Below are 15426 nucleotides of genomic sequence, written 5' to 3' on the forward strand. Positions count from 1 at the left end.
AGGTTATTGGCTGCAACCTTCCCTCCATTGATGAACTGTACACTGCAAGGGCCAGGAAGCGAGCGGGCAAGATCATCTCTGACTCCTCTCACCTTGGCCACAAACTCTTTGAATCACTTCCCTCTGGAAGGCGCCTCCGGACTGTCAAAGCTCCCACAGCCAGACATAAAAACAGTTTTTATCCACGAGTAGTTGCTCTACTCAACAGCCAAAAATCTGTAGCCTCCCTTTGATCTGGTATTTTGTTGGTTCACATGCTTGATCAATGGTGTTTTATCATTAATGTTTTATTATTATTAATGTTTAGTGTTTTCTGAGTCATTCATAACTGTCACTGTATGTCATGTTGTTACTTGTGGGCGGAGCACCAAGGCAAATTCCTTGTATGTGAATACTTGGCCAATAAACTTACTTACTTAATTTTGTAAAAAGGAAAAGATTAGGAAAGAATAATGTATGTCCCTCACAATCAGAGACATGTGAAATTATAATGGGAAACAAGGAAATGGAAAAACAGTTAAACGAGTACTTTGGTTCTGTCTTCACTCAGGAAGACACAAACAATCTCCCCAAAATACTAGGGGACCAAGGATCTAGTGTGAGGGAGGAACTGAAGGGAATCCACATTAGTCAGGAAATAGTGTTAGGTAAACTGTTGGGACTGAAGGCAGATAAATCCCCAGGGCCTGATGGTCTGCATCCCAGAGTACTCAAGGAGGTGGCCCGAGAAACTGTGGATGCATTGGTGATAATTTTCCAATGTTCTCTCGACTCTGGATCAGTTCCTGTGGACTGGAGGGTAGCCAATGTAACCCCACTTTTTAAGAAAGGAGGGAGAGAGATAACGGGGAATTATAGTCCATTTAGCCTTACATCGGTAGTGGGGAAGATGCTAGAATCGTTTGTTAAAGATGAAAGATGTTATAGCAGCGCATTTTGAAAGTAGTGCCAGGATCGGTCAAAGTCAGCAATATGAATTTATGAAGGGGAAATCATGCTTGACTATTCTTCTGGAATTTTTGAGGCTGTAACAAGTAGAATGGATAAGGGAGAGCCAGTGGATGTGGTGTATCTGGACTTTCAAAAAGCCTTTGACAAGATCCCACACAAGAAATTAGTGTGCAAAATTAGAACACATGGTATTGGGGGTAGGATATTGGCATGGATAGAGAACAAGTTGGCAGACAGGAAGCAAAGAGTAGGAATTAACAGGTCCTTTTCAGAATGGCAGGTAGTGAATAATGCGCTGCAAGGCTCGGTGCTGGGACCCCAGTTATTTACAATTTATATCAACGATTTAGATGAAGGAATTAAATGTGACATCTCCAAGTTTGTGGATGACACAAAGCTGGGTGGCAGTGTGAGCTGCGGTAAAGATGCTATGAGGCTGCAGGGCGACTTGGATAGGTTGGGTGAGTGGGCAGATGCATGGCAGATGCAGTATAATGCGGATAAATGTGAGTTTATCCACTTTAGTGGAAAAAACAGGAAAGCAGATTATTATCTGAATGGTGTCAGATTAGGAAAAGGGGAGGTGCAACGAGACCTGGGTGTGCTTGTACATCAGTCACTGTTGTAAGCATGTAGGTCCAGCAGGCAGTGAAGAAAGCTAATATTGCGAGAGGATTTGAGTTTAGAAGCAAGGAGGTCCTACTGCAGTTGTACAGGACTCTGGTGAACCGCACCTGGAGTATTGTGTACAATTTTAGTGGACATATCAGCCATGATCATATTGAATGGCGGTGCAGGCTCGAAGGGCCGAATGGCCTACTCCTGCACCTATTTTCTATGTTTCTATTATTGCTATAGAGGGCGTGCAGCGTAGGTTCACCAGGTTAATTCCCGGGATGGCGGGACTGACATATGTTGAAAGAATGGGTCGACTGGGTTTGTATTCACTGGAATTTAGAAGGATGAGAGAATATCTTATAGAGACATATAAAATGCTTAAATGATTGGACAGGCTAGATGCAGGAAAAATGTTCCCGATGTTGGGGGAGTCTAGAACCAGGCCATTTAGGACTGAGATGAGGAGATACTTCTTCACCCAGAGAGTTGTGAATCTGTGGAATTCTCTGCTACAGAAGGCAGTGGAGGCCAATTCACTGGATGTTTTCAAGAGCGAATTAGATTTAGTGCTTATCAAGGGATGTGGGGAAAAGGCAGGAACGGGATACTAATTTTAGATGATCAGCCATGATCATATTGAATGGCAGTGCCGACTCGAAGGGCCGAATGGCCTACTTCTGCACCTATTTTTCTATGTTTCAATCCTGACGTCCATGGCTGTCTGCGTGGAGTTTGCTCATTCTCCTTGTGGGTTTCCCCTCGTGCTCTAATTTCTTCCAAAATTCCAAACACGTGCAGATTGGTAGGTTCATTGGCCACTGTTAATTGTCCCCAATATGATTAGAATCTGGGTTGGGAGTTTATGGGCATTTGGGGAGAATAAAAATAAATTAACGTCTAAGTGTTATGAATGGGTGATTGATGGCCAGCATTAACTTGGGGGGGCTGAAGAGCCTGATTCTGTGCTCTATCTCATTATCACTCTATGACTCTCCATTGTGCCAAAGAAATGATCTGAAGAGTACCTATCCAGTCAAAATTCTCCAAAATATATCCAGCTAAACACAATATCAAAGATGCGTCCTAGGCATTTGCGATTAGGTTCAGGAACTAGAGGTGACTGCATAGAATGACAAGAAAATAATGCTCAGACCACAATGCAAAGTTAGCTTACTTCATTTCCTACTTCAAAACAGTGGCTCTCCTTAAAGGTAAATCTTAATCCATAAAATGTTTAAGTATGTGCCAATCTTATAAAATTACGGCACAAATATAAATGGATCTAATTGAATATTTTAATAACTGATTCCAGATGGAGCAATGGTAAAATAAAATGTTCTGCTACTTGAACTCCAATGGCAAGTTGACAATTATTTATACGTCTCTCCTAGGAATGGGCAAGATTTTAAAATAAATCAGACACACTTTTGAATATTAATGGGTTGTTTTACCTCAACATCAGACATTTTTTCCAGTGTACTTTATTTATAAAAATATTACTTTGGAAACGGGTCTAAAATCTACCCTCACTTGGGCTGCATGTAATTCATCAGTGAAATCTTGATCTGATGAGTAACAAACGTGTGCCCTCAATCCAGTGCTCAAGGCAGACTAGCAGCAGGAAATGACAAATAACATAGGTTCCATTTTGAGTTGCATCATGTACAGAATATCGCAGCATGAATTTCAGAATGCAGTCTAACTTTCAGAGTTTTACATCCTGATATAAAGTTACCCATTTTCTGAAGTAGAATCTAACGAGAGAGGGGAAATTCTATCTGAAAATATACCTGAAGTAAATAATCTTTAGCAACATAGAGCAGATATTCTTCACCAAATCTTTGATAACTTTAAATCATTGAAATTAAATATTTAATATGTTGTCCATTTGCTTTTAAGACACAAAACATAATAATTACTAAGGAAGTTAAATGAGTAACAGGAAGCCATTCAGATCACGTGTCTTTCCTAGGACAGTTCAAAATTAATACCGTTGTATTGAAATGGTACTGCAATTCCTCTAATTAAAAATGTTTAATCAACATTTTGTTCCATTTCTTTCCACAGATACTGCATGACACACCGAGTTCCTCTCTTTTTCTGATCCAAACTCCAGTATCTGCAGTCTATTAAGCCCCCCCCCCCCCAAGTTCACACTAGAGAGCAAGAACATGCTCTAAATGTTAAATCTTCACCACTAACTCCATCTCCCACCCTACATCCACTCATTCATCTTCACTCTTCCAGAAAACTTTAAGTACAAACTTCTCATAAAGTTTATCTCCAACACCATGCATCCAAATGTGTTTCCCTCTTAATTCATAGCCACCATCCATCCCAGTGAGCCTTCTCGAACTACAATCCACTGTAATGCCATCTCCCTTTGGAAGAACTTTAAGGATTTTTCGATGATAGAAGCACAAGGTACAAAGGAATGAGTGGCATGGCCCATTGCAGCATGATGACATTGGCAGATGGAGGATGGGAGTTTGTACCAATGTGATGACACAATAGGCACCTGAGGAATGGGAGACTAAAGAGAACCTTATCACTTCATTCATCATAAAAAACACAAAGTGCTGGAGTAACTCAGCAGGTCAGGCAGCATCTCTGGAAGATAAATCTTGAAAAGAGGCATGCCTTCACATATCACCCTTCTGTGAACCACAAACATGGTGATCAAAACTGGTAAGTAAAGTTCTATTCCCAGTGACATTTCTGCATTTTTTCCCCCTCAGATACTGAATACATTTACAGATCCTGCTACTGTTTTGCAACATGTAACTTTTAGTTCCTTAATATTCCATTTCATAATTTCCCCTGTTGAAACAGATCTTGGTTATGCTACACTGAGACTTTCAAATGAACTTTGAATAGGGACATTTAATATAAAGTTCCTCATTTGAAGACTGCAGATGTTGTCGTTTGTGTGACATTTCAAGTTACTAATTCAATTAAAAATAGTAATATCTTGAAAAATACAGAATCTGAATGTGAAATTCCTAAGTAAATCTTAAAAATTTGGAGCAAGATTAATTTATGAAATTCAAATGCTCTAACCGACATATGTCTGAGAATAAATTATGTAAACTGTGCTATAATAGTCAGTTTTTTATACCACTGCCGGTCTATTAACATTATTTCAGAACAAGTAAACATTTTTATTATATGCTAAATCCAGCCTTTTAAGGAAGGACATACAAACACAGTAAACAGGAGCAGGTCGAGACCATTCAACCCTTCATCTCATTTCTGCCATTAAATAAGTTCTTAGCTGATCAGATCAGCTACAGGTTACTGCAGAATCATTAATTTCACATACATGAAAAATCTATTGCCGCCTTGGACGTATTCAATGATGCAGTCTAAAAAGGTTGGACAATTCCAAAGACTCATGATTCTCTGAGAGAAGACATTTCCCATCATCTCTATCTTAAATCAGCAACCTCTTATTTAGAAACTACACTCCCTTACTTTTGATTTCTTCGAGTAGGATAAATGTTCTCTCCACATCCGCCCATTCAATCTCCTTCGGAATCTTGTGTTTCATTGATTCCTTCTCATTCTTCTAAACTCCAATGACGACAAACTCGAACTACTTGAACATTCCTCATAAAACAACCCTTTCTTCCTGGGAATCAACCAAGTGAACCTCCTCTAAACTGGCTTCAATGCAAGTACTTCTTAAATATGGAGATCAATACTGTGTGCAGTCGTCAAGGTGTGATGTCACCAACACTCTGTACAATGGAACAAGACTGCCCTACTTTGATACTCCACCCTGCTTCCATTTGTTTTCTTAATTACTTACTTTGCGTGCAGTTGAAGAAATAAAAATACCTATTGGTAAAAAAATGTTGGCATCCACATTCTGCAACAGAATTGCTCGTGGTTCTTTACAACATTGAAGTTCCCTGATACAAAAGTCACCATGTTAAAGTTCCCTATCCAATAGGCAAACAGGGTCTAAACAAAAAATAAAAAAGTGTCTTCATTTAAGGTGGTGCAGATTAGATATTGTAACATGTGATATAAAGAGGTGTCCAATTACCAGAGATCCATTCTTTACATGACCGGACAAACATATAGCATAAAGAGGAACCTGATCGACAAAACATGACATTTTTAATATTCACTGATTCCTCTCCACTCAACCAAACACTCAATAATGTGGCTTTAGAAGAGTATGTAATCATAATCAAAATGCCTACCCTTTTATACAGCCTAACCACAAGCTTATGATAAAATAATAACCACATGCATACAGCATTGATTGTCATCAATGTATCTAAAGATTAATTCATACACAGCAAGCCAAAATCCTACTTTGGTTCCTTTGCATGGAAATAAGTATTTCTCGCAGTAAAATTCTTAAGATCACTCCCATTTTTACCTTGGAGAAACGTGGTGAAGATTCTACTTCACGTTTGCCTTAAAGGAGTCCGCACCTTCTCCTGGAAGAAAAACGCACATATAGAGTATGTCAAACAGTTGCATTTAAGAGGAAGGAAGTGAGGTTTGTGGTGGTAAGTGACATGTGATTCCAAAAGTGCAAGATTTGTCTTTATAAGGCAATGCACATTAGAAACTGGTATCGCGTTATGTAGCTCACAGCCTGTGTTCACTATTCGGTCATCCCACCTGTTTACCATTCTCCAACAAGGCTTCATGTTGTAGATTCTAACCAGTTTATCAATAGCAAGTCATCCAAAGTAAGAGCCTTCATTTAATTAATTTATAAGAGAAGGAAAAAAAAAGAAATCCTCTGCCCTAATAATTTGAAACTATCATATAATCAAAGCCAAATATGTAACTGGTCCAAAACAATTAGAACATTAACTCATGTGATTAGTACATTAACTCATGCTTGATTTACTATTTACTGGTTAAGGCCTACAGCAGTCTCCTGCAATCAATTTGACAATGATAGTGAAACTCACAAATTTAAACCAAAATATGTTGAGGATGAGATCACTTGCAGTGCTAATCCTTAAAAATGTGTTCATTTTTATTGCTAATTGTTCCCTTAATAAATACCTATATCCACATTTATATTATAAAACTGCCTGTGAGATGCTGACGCGGTTGTCAATGGAGGAACTGGAATGATTGCAGTATGACAGGTTTACATGAATTATTCAGAATTAGAAAAATAGAACTAAGACTTTGTAACAATATTAAAATAATGGCTGAAAACACAAATTTAAAATGTAGACCGAATTACACCTGCATACCTGATCCTTACTCTCACGTGCAACAACATGGGAGATTGAGAAATGTTGTGTATTGTTTCAACAACAATATCATTATAGATTTGCAACAGAATGCAATTGGTAGGAATTGGCAGCAACATTTACTCCTTGATAACCATCAGCGCAGGGGCTCCTCAAGGCTGTGTGCTCAGCCATCCTGGTCTACTCACTCTATACCCATGACTGCGTAGCCAGACACAGTTCCAACTCCATCTTTAAATTTGACGATGACACCACCATTGTTAGGCGAATTACGGATAATGATGAGTCAGACTATACAAGGGAGATCAATCGTCTGATTGAATGGTGCCAGAACAACAACCTTGCTCTCAACGTCAGTAAAACCAAGGAACTGATTGTTGACTTTAGTACAGGAAGGCCGAGGATCCACAAACCTGTCTACCTCAATGGGTCAGTGGCAGAGAGTCATCATCTCCAAGTTGCTGGCCGTGCATTTCTCTGAATATCTATCCTGGACCCAGCACATTGATGCAATCAGAAAGAAAGCCCAACAATGCCTCTACTTCCTTAGAAGATAGAGGAGATTCAGTATGTCAACGACTACTCCCTTGAACATCTACAAGTGTACAGTAGAGAGCATATTGACTGGTTACAGCACGGCCTGGTTCAGCAACTTGAATGCCCAGAAACAAAGGATTATTACAAAATGTGGTGAACATTGCCTGGTCCATCATGGGTACTGATACCCCCACCAACGTTTTTTTTAGTTTATTTAGTTTAATGTATCGTGTACCGAGGTGCAGTGAAAATGTTTTGTTGCGTGCTATCCAGTCAGCGGAAAGATAATAGATGATTACAATCGAGCCATTTACAGTGTATAGATACATGTTAAGGGAATAGTGTTTATTGCAAGGTAAAGCCAGCAAAGTCCGATCAAGGGTAATCCGATGGTCACCAATGAGATAGATAGTAGTTCAGGCACTCTCAAAAGAACAGGCAGCAACATCAAGGACCCACCCCACCCTGGCCATGCTCTCATTTACTCCTGCGATCGGGAGAAGGCATCAGTCAGAAAACTGTAACATCCAGATTCAGGAACAGCTTCTTCCCAATAACCATCGGGCTATTAAACATTACGAACTCCAACTAAATTCCGCTCTATAAACTGCGTGGCTTGCACTAGGGACTTCGGGCTTTGTTTTGTTTTTGCTCTACATAGGCTTTTTAATTTATTGAACTTTGTTTTGTTTATTATATTATCTATTAGCAAGACTATGTGAGGCGGCGCAACTCTCGTCAGCAGTGGCCTCTGCAGCCCGTCTGCGTTTTTATTATTTTTTGTCTTCGTTTTTATGTAGTTTTTGTTATTTTTTTGTTGGGGTGTGCGTGTGTGGGGGGGGGGGGGGGGGGGGGGGGGGGAGGGAGGGAGGGAGGGGGTAACTTTTAGTTTTTTTGGCCTTCCATCACAGCAATGTGATGGATGTTTATGTAAATTATGTTGTCTTGGGTCTATTTGTTTGTAATGTATGGCTGTAGAAACGTCATTTCGTTTGGACCTCAAGGGGTCCAAATGACAAATAAATTGTATCTTGTATCTTGTATTGAGCAGTGTGTTTATAAACCTGCTGTGCTGCTGCTGCAAGAAATAATTTAATTGTTCCATTTCAGGACATATGACAATAAAACACTCTTGACTCTTTAGGGTAGACTTAAAAGACCGATAGCAATAAGGTGAAAGAGAGAATGCAGTGGTTGCTCATTGAAAGCATATTGTCAGGTTGGAGAGATGTGCTGACTGCATTGCATTGGGGAGGGAGGACTGAAGCAACATTAACCCTGCATTTGTAATACTAAGCATTGTACCTGATCTAGTGTTTAAGAATCAGATGAAATGAAATGCTAGATTTTGGAAAATGAAGTTCAGTGCAAAGAATAAAATGCTTTACAGTGTGAAAAGAAAAATGGGAAACAACCTTCCTCAACAATGTTCAGCTTCAGAGAAAATTGGAAGACTTTGAGTTTACCGGGGATACTCCTCTCCTGTACCTCTGCCCTAATGTCCTCTGTCTCTGGGTTGAAATTATTTATTCCCAAAAAGAACCTTCTTGCTAATATAATCTAAGATTATTTCAAAAGCATTGTTGACTTCCATTTCCTCCATCTCTTTACCTTTTCAGCTTAAAGTAAGTATTTTCTCTTTCATTCGCATGAAGATCAATGTCAATAAAAATCTAAGAATTCAGACAAGTCAAGTATCAGCCTCCACTTACATATGCTTGCCATCAATGATCTGTTTTCAGTGGCTTGCTTGTAAACATATGAATTAGGAACTGGAGTAAGCAACATGACTCTTTGAGTTTACTTTGCCATTTAATACAGCCGTAGCTCTTGGCTCCATTTCCACCCAACTGCTTGTTTGTAATCTGACAATGAGCATCTCAGAGAGGATGAGTATGAATATCACAACCCACCAGCCTGCACACATGATTACAATTACAGGTGTGTTGGACAAAATGGTCAGGTGGCATTTGGAGTACTGTGAGCAACTTTGGGCTCCATATCTGAAGAAGGATGTGTTGGCGCTGAAGAGTCCAGAGGAGGTTTACGAGAATGATACAGGAATGATTGGGTTAAGATAAGATAAGCATTTAACGGCACTGGGTCTGTACTCTCTGGAGTTTAGAAGGATGAGGGGGAACCTCATTGAAACTTGATGAATAGTGAAAGGCGTGGATATGGGAGAAGGTGTTTTCACTAGTGGGAGAGTCTAGACCAAAGGCATAGCCTCAGAATAAAAGGGTGTACCTTTAGGAAGGAAATGGAGTAATTCCTTTAGTCAGAGGGTGGTGAATCTGTGGAATTCATTGCCACAGAAGACTGTGGAGGCCAAGTCAATGGATATTTTTATGGCAGAGATTGATAGATTCTTGATTAGCACAGGCGTCAGGGGTTATGGGGAGAAGACGAGAGAATGGGGTTGAGAGTGAAAGATAGATCAGCCATGATTGAATGGTGGAGATTTGATGGGCTGGATGGCCTAATTCTGCTTCTATAACTTATGAACTTATGAAACTGCTATGATGCAGACACTGGATCCTCCATGCTTGGGTGAGTTACAGGAAATATTGAGGAAAAATTCTAAAAATTCCCAGGTGCCCAGTGTTCTGTGTGAACAGGCATGAACAGTTATGCAGCAGTCATTGACATTCAGGCTAGATGCTTGTTCTGAGTCAGAAGCAGCTGCAACAAAGTAAAGCAAGGTGCTGATGTAATCTCCAACAGCATAAGCCAGAAGTAAGACATGTGCCTTAAAACTATCAGTCCTGAGACACTTTAACGATGGGCTTCATGGACAATGAACTTGCTGCTCATCATAGCAGAATGACAGATCACATGATTGACTCATTTTATATCTTTTGCATTTTGTTATCCTTCTAACTGGATATAGTTTCAGTTGTTTCAGGCCAGTCCATCATTTCATGCAGTAAACTGGTGGAAGAAAGGAGTTTGCTTGAGAAGTCAATGCACAAAAATGATGGTAGTCTGGGGTCTTTATGATCCCAAATGTGTACCCACAGCATATTTGGACAGGTTTGATTACATCATGGGTTGCGTACCCATTGGAATTTTACTGAGCAATGGGTTTTGAAGCCATGAATCAGTAATATAACAGTGCACCTGCAAGTTTTCAGGATCCAGGTTGATGGGCCAGTATCTGAAGTGCAGCTTCTTTGGCATGTTCAAAAAGCTAATTAACTGCAGTTCACTCCCTCAACTGGGAGCCCATTTTGGTACACATGACAATTAAAGTTTCTTGATTCTCTTCAAAGGGGAGTTGAACATTACCGTCAGTGCTCCCTAAACACCACATCAACATACTTGCCACCAAAGCACAGACTTTCAAGGAACAAACTGCACTGAGCAGGACTGGAACTAATGCCCTTTGCAGGCAGGTTGCTTGTACTTTTAGAGAGTTTAAACCAGGTTTTGCAAAATGATGGGAATCAGATGATAGCAAAGCAGGTCTGAAAATGGAAGGCAGAACATTAATGAATTTGGAAGACAATGCAAACCAATGTTGGAAAATAGATTTTAAAATGAAACTGCATTTCTCAGTATATACCTAAATACATGGAGTATTATGGCTAGATTAAAGTTCTTAATGGCACATAAAACTATAATACTATAGCTATTACTGAAACAGGACACGAAGAGAAACAGGAGTGGTAGTTTAACATTTCTGATTTATAGGGACTTGACATTTGATAGAGATGAAGATAAATAAAAGATGTGAGAATATTAGTGAAAGACACAATCACAGGTCAAGAGCTTATGTGTTTGAGTGATCATCAAATGTGGGTCAAAGTAAAACACAAGAGGGTCAGCTAGACTGTTGGGAGTGCACCATCGATCACCATGCAGCCTGAGGAAAGCAGAAGGGGAAATTTCTGACAAGTGCAAAAGGAAGGAAGGGTGGGTGGAATTTCAATTACCCTATCATTAATTGGAATCAGCGTCAAAAGTAGAGAAGACACCAAATTCCTAAAATGCATGCAGCAGAACATTTTAGCAGCAAAGTATGAAGCAATTCCAGATGCAGCTTTACAAAATGAAGACAACCAGATAAAACGAATATCAATGGCGGAATTTTTTTTTTTATAGTGCTTGTAATCAGATTCAGCACAATTAGAGACAGGGATAAAGGCAAATAGAACTCCCGGTCTGAGAATGATCCTGAAAGAAATGGGCTGTAAACACCTACTTCAAGGTGTTGATGGAAGGGCTGATGAGGATTAGACGAACCAGAATTTATTGGGTGTACACAAGGTTTCCTTAAATAGTATGTAGATAGTTCAACTCAAGGAGAGATCATACTGGACCTTGTATTGGGAAACAAGCCTGGTCAGGTGACTGGTGTTGTGGCGGAAGAAGAATGGAGATTGTGCTCACACAACTTCATAAGTTTTAAGATTTTGAATAGGTACAGGTCTGGATGTTGGGGGAAGTTACTTGATTGGGGCATGGCAGATTACAATGTCATTAGGCAGGAACTAAGGAGGGTAGATTGGGAGCAGTTGTTATTGGGTATATCCACAGATGATATGTGGGGGTCAATCAAAGGCCAGCTGATCAAAGTGCAGGATCAGCATGTTCCAGTAAGGAGGAAGGGATAAGGATGACCAAGGAGTCAGAAAGAAAAAGGGTGCTTATGTCAGATTTAAGAATGTGGTATCAGATGGGGCTTATGAGGAATATAAAGCGAGTAGGAAAGAATTCAAGCAGCTCAAAGGGCCAAAAGGGGCCATATGTAATTGGCAAGACAGATTAAGAAAAATCCCAAGAGTTTTTATACATACATTAAAAATAAGAGGGTAACCAGGAAGAAGGCAAGGCCGCTCAAAGATGAAGCAGAGCTGCGTTACTCTAGACACAAAGTGCTAGAGTAACTCAGCAAGTCAGGCAGCATCTTTGGAGAAAAAGCATAGGTGGTTTCAGGTCAGGTCCCTTCTTCAAACTGAATGTAGGAGCTGGGGGTGAAGAGCTGGAGTCGAGAAAAGACCTGGACCAATCAGGGCCGGCCACAAATGATCTCAGGCAGGGTGATTGATGTCTGCTAAGTCCATTGTTGGCTAGCGAAGGTGTGATATCAAGAAGAAAACAAAGTAGAGAACTGGGAAACTGGGAAAGCAACTAGGGTGGAGGAAGGGGACAAGGGGGGGAGGGGAGCATATGTTGGTTGAAGTTACTTAAAATTAGTGAATTCAATTTTCATACCACTTAATTTTAAGCTGCCCAAGAGAGATAGGAGGTGCTGTTCCACCAATTTGCATGGAACTAGCAATGGAGGAGGCCCAGGACAGAAAGGTCAGCATGGGAATGGAAAAGGGAATTGTGCTATGTCACTGTGATTCTAACAAAGTCAAATGACTTTGGCGAGTCATTCTGTGATTCTAACAAAGTAAAAATCCAAGAGTTCAGGAAAAGAACAAAATAAACCACGCTCCTGAAGAAGAACTTGAAATGAAAGTACAAGAAAATCCAGTTCTAGTTCTTATTGGGAGTACGTTTTATCATTTTCTCAGTTCCTTCTGAAAGTGACAACTCAATCTAAAATATTATTGTTCATCTTACCTCTGCCTCTTTTTGCCAATCGTCTTAAATATGTGTGCTCTGCGTGTCAATCCTTCCAGCATTGGTAATATTTGCCCCCCCCCCCCCCCCCCCCCCCCCCCCCCCATTCTACAATCCGTTGATGGATTTGAACGCTTCTATCCAATACTGCCTTGCCTTTTCTGTTCTTAAAGCATGATCCCAGCTTCTCCAATCTGTCTACAAAAGTCCCTCATCCTTTGGACATGTTATTTTCTGATTCCTTTCTCGGGCCTTAACCAAAGATGTCAACAGAGCTGGACACAATACTCCAGTTGTGGCCAACCCAATGGTTTCTCATCCTTGATTTTGTACTATTAAGGGCAATCCTTCCCTGATCTAGCAAAATGACTTCCAGAGGCTGACTCTCAGCTCTCTGACACCTCTTCATATTTCTCTCTGGATCATGGCCTGGTCGCCGAACATTACGCCTTTGCCTCCTGGACAGATGTTTACTTCACCTGAGGGGATCTTTCCTCTACAGCTGATCCTCAAATCCCTTAGCCCCACAGAGCTCACATCTCCCTGCTCCCCAGGTGCCACAAGCAGATCTGTCCTGGTAGACAAATCAGTTCAGCCAGTTGGTCCTACAGTATTTGGACGCTATTCTTTCTCCCATGATCTTCTGTATTTCCATTCACATCTATAACACCTCTCATGCCCACTGCCATTTTGAATTTCCAATCTCCTGGTCCCAAAGACAACTCATCTTCACCGTGGACATCCAATGCCTCTACATTTCCATCCCACACCAGTCCGAGGGTCATCTGCACCCATCAGGCCCTTCCCCATCACCACCCTCCTTCACTTAATTGAACTTGTTCCCACGTTGAACAACTTCACGTCCAGATCAAATGTAGGAGAACCTACACGTTTCCAAGCTATACCTGTGTCTGTGTAAGAAATGTGGAACAGATCTCGTTTCAGTCCTATTCGGGCCAGGTCTTACATCTCCTTTTTCAATATTTTGATGACTGGCGCTATGGTGGCGCTTCCTGTTCGCATGCAGAACTCGAATCATCACTTTTGTTGCCAATTTTCACCCTACTCTACTTTTATGCTGCTGACTCTCCCTTCCTCAACTTCTTATTTCCATTTCAGGGGATCAATTAGTGACCAATATCCACCTACACTTCCTCCTACCCTCTCAGTTCCTGCAGTTTCATCCTATCTTTCGTATTGTCAAGGACAACCCTATTGTGATCTGGCCCAAATTGATCAGTTAGAGTCTGACCTCAAGTTCAACAGCTGGAATCCTAGCTCAGCAACGGAATACGGCAGATTATCTCTTGGACAAGCATGCATTTGATTTCCAGTTGTGTTTTTTGCACTAATGTCTTATTTCCTTCTACTGTGTTTTATAATTAACTGGACCATTCCCCCCATCGCAATATTCCACCAAACTGTGCTGACGGGTTCCCTTTGTGATGCCAGAGATCCCCGTTGTGACGCGAGTCAGGGCAACCCTCACCCAACTGCGCTGGGCGTGGTCGGCAGGTGGGAGCACGACTGCGATGTTTTTAAAGTTTAAAATGGCAATAACTTGTTAAATTTAAGATCAATGTGAACGCATCTCACTCACCCTCTTCAGTCCCTATTCCCCTCCTCCATTATCCTCCCTTTCCCCACCCTCCACCAAACTTCCTCAGCTTCCTCTGCTCACCTCCTCCCTCCCCTACTCTCTCTTCCCCCTCCCCTCCTCCATTACCTTGCATACTCCTTCCCTCTCCATTTCATCCTCCCTCTTCTTTCCCCACTCCTCCTCCCCTCCCCACTCCCTCCCCTTCCTTCTCCTTTCCCCTATCCTCAGTTACTGTCTCCCTCCCGCCATAGCCCCTCTCCCCTCCCTACCCCCCTCCCCTCCTCTTCCTCTATCCCCCACTCCCTACCTCCCCCGCTCCCCCCTCCTCTCCCTCAATCCCTCCACTATCTATCCTCACCTCCTTCAATTTGGATTAGGTATGAATAAGGTTAGGCTAAATTACATTCCTAATTACATTCCACAGTAGAGCCAGGCTCTGATCAACAGGTGCAGCACATGAATGACTTAGTATATTCAAGTATGGAAATCAGATAATTCATGCCGTTATGCATATATATAGAGAAACAAAAACATAGAAACAAGGCAAGAGGAGTCAGACTTCCATCACTGTTCTGCACAAATAAATCAATCAACCCTTTGACTATAGAAACAAGACGAAAATAATGCCACATATTCAACCGTATATGGTTCAATGAAAGTCCACACCGACCAGCAATCCACCATACACCAGTTGTATCCTACACGCCTGGGACAATTTACAGAAGCCAAGTAACCTACAAACCTGCACTTCTTTCAGATGTGGGAGAAACTGGAATAGCCAGAGAAAACCATGTGGTCATAAGGAGAATGTACAAATACTGTACTGACAGCACCCGTAGTCAGGCTCCAATCTGGGTCTGTGGTGCAGCAAGGCATCAACTCTACCGCTGCGCCACCGAGCTACCCCATTAA

The 15426-nt window shown here is 41.1% G+C and overlaps 1 protein-coding gene across 5 annotated transcripts in view; it reads right to left on the reverse strand.

Annotated features, from left to right (window-relative positions):
- LOC129702820 (plastin-2-like) overlaps positions 1 to 15426 on the reverse strand; it is a 69766-nt gene that overhangs the window by 49753 nt on the left and 4587 nt on the right. For 2 of the 5 annotated variants that reach the window (XM_055644822.1, XM_055644825.1), the window contains exon 2: positions 5963 to 6023. The exons of 1 other annotated variant lie outside the window; for it this stretch is intronic. The gene's annotated coding sequence lies outside the window, so the exon portion shown is untranslated. Of the gene's footprint in view, positions 1 to 5043; positions 5196 to 5962; positions 6097 to 15426 lie in introns of those variants that run through there. 2 more of the 5 variants (XM_055644820.1, XM_055644824.1) reach the window with 2 other exon arrangements.

This window comes from Leucoraja erinacea, chromosome 13 (genome assembly GCF_028641065.1).
Source record: "Leucoraja erinacea ecotype New England chromosome 13, Leri_hhj_1, whole genome shotgun sequence".
Classification (NCBI taxonomy): domain Eukaryota; kingdom Metazoa; phylum Chordata; class Chondrichthyes; order Rajiformes; family Rajidae; genus Leucoraja; species Leucoraja erinaceus.